The following is a 2,083-nucleotide window of genomic DNA, read 5'->3' on the forward strand; positions in this document are numbered from 1 at the left end:
GCTTTGAAGGAAGTAAATGATTACGTGACTCGGTTTGGCTTAGATCTTATTTTATTACTCAAATCGGAAAGTCAAGGTTTTAATGATTTTAAATGAATTTGGCGAAATGAGTTATGCTATTCTCCCCTAAGGACTTGGGACTCTGCCGAGGAACTTTTGTTACAAAAATTCCATTGTTGGATGGGTGATTTTGAATGATTCAAAAGGAATCTTTAACTTTCCATGGTTTTGGAAGTTTTGGAAAGAGGAAGCCGAGAGTGGCTTATTTCAAAAAGGAAATTTTCTTTGAGTAAAATTGGCTTATGAGCCTGAGATAATTTGAGAAATGAGATCTTTAAAGCCAAGGCTGAAAAGAGTTGAAACTTGATTTCAAAGTGAAATGAATTGAGAAAATGATTTATGGCTTAAATGCCGATTTCATGAATTTGATGATGTTGAATGGTGGAAGTGCTGTTTTGTTGTGAGCCGGAATGGCTGTGTATGATTACCTCGGGCCGTGGTTGGAAAAAGATGAACTGATGGTTGATTTCGGTTTTGTGTTTCTGGTTTGGAATAAAATTATGAAAGGCTATTTTGGTTCCGCATAGATAAACCGTTTTGAAAGGCTTTTGAGTTTTTGAGAATTGAATGGTTCTTATTTCCGAAAAGATTTCCGATTTTACTTTCATTGTAAACCGTTGTTTTTGAAAAGAGGCATAAGACGGTTATGAATCACTGGTGCGGTTATCTTCATGTATCCTATTACAATAATTCCCAAAAACCCTCTACTGAGAACTCTTTCGAGGATGATGTTCTCACCCCCCCTACATTTTTCCCCTTTCAGGATATGGGCGCAGAAGTTATAAAGAGCTTATTTAATTGTTGTTGTGATGCTCTGTATTGTTTTAGTTATGATTTACTGCACCCTCGCCTTTATCTTGATATAATCTGTAAGAGGGATAGGAATTGTATTGGATTATGTTTGTAATATTATTTATATATATTTATGTATATATATGGATGTACTCTTTATGAGTTGTTGTAAGTTGAATGGTATTTATGGATGTACGTTATCGAACGAAAATATCTTTGGGAGTGGTATTGCGGTTTAAAGTTTCAAACAGGCTCATATTTTAGTATTAAATAATATAAGTGTCGTCGTAATGTCCGAGCTATCAGAGTCGCGCAGCCGGAAGCGTGAGCTTTGGTAGTTAGGGTGTTACATTAATTACTACAAGAAAATAGAGTTATTTTAACACTTTATTTTTTAATACCATAATTAAATGTCAAAATTAATATATATTTTTGACAAATATTATAAATGTCAAATTTTTTATGTTTTTTTGATGAATAATTTGACCGTAGAAAATTACTCATCAATTTTGACACTCATTTGTTTTCAATTTACTCCATTATTTTTTTCTTCTTTTGCTCTGTTAATTTTGACATCACACTGCTCTCAGTTTAGGATTATACTACTCATTCTTTATCTTCAAAATCTCAAGTTATTCTTTAGTTTCAAGATCTCATCTCATTCTTTGTTAAAATTTTTTGTTGAGAATATTTTATAGTCAATAAGTGTCAAAATAAATAGTATTTTTGACAATTAATAAGTATCACAGAAAATATGTTCTCAAAATTTTCTAACAAATTATTTTTGACAGTCAATATTTATCAAAATAAAATTTAAATTTTTTTCACAATCACTTATATGTTAAAAATACTATTTTTGACAAAACTTTTATTAACATATTTTCATAGTTAAAATAGTATCAAAATTTATTTTTTTGACAAATTTTAATTTTATTTTACACATTATAACCCTCAAAAATAATCTATATTGTTGTAGTAAATATTTATAAAGCAATCGGAACAACGATAATCCACACTGAACCGAGAAAATAAAAAATAATATAATAATAACAATAATAATAACTTTGATGAAACTCCATTTCACATAAAATAATTAAATACAAGAAAAAAATTAACAGTACATATATTAAATGAGGAGAAGAAAAAGACATGGGTGGCAATGAGCATTGCCAACCCATTGTCTTTTTTTAAAAAAACTTTGTTACATTAAAATTTATTGCATATATTATTT

The sequence above is a fragment of the Arachis ipaensis genome, chromosome B07 (genome assembly GCF_000816755.2).
Source record: "Arachis ipaensis cultivar K30076 chromosome B07, Araip1.1, whole genome shotgun sequence".
Lineage (NCBI taxonomy): Eukaryota > Viridiplantae > Streptophyta > Magnoliopsida > Fabales > Fabaceae > Arachis > Arachis ipaensis.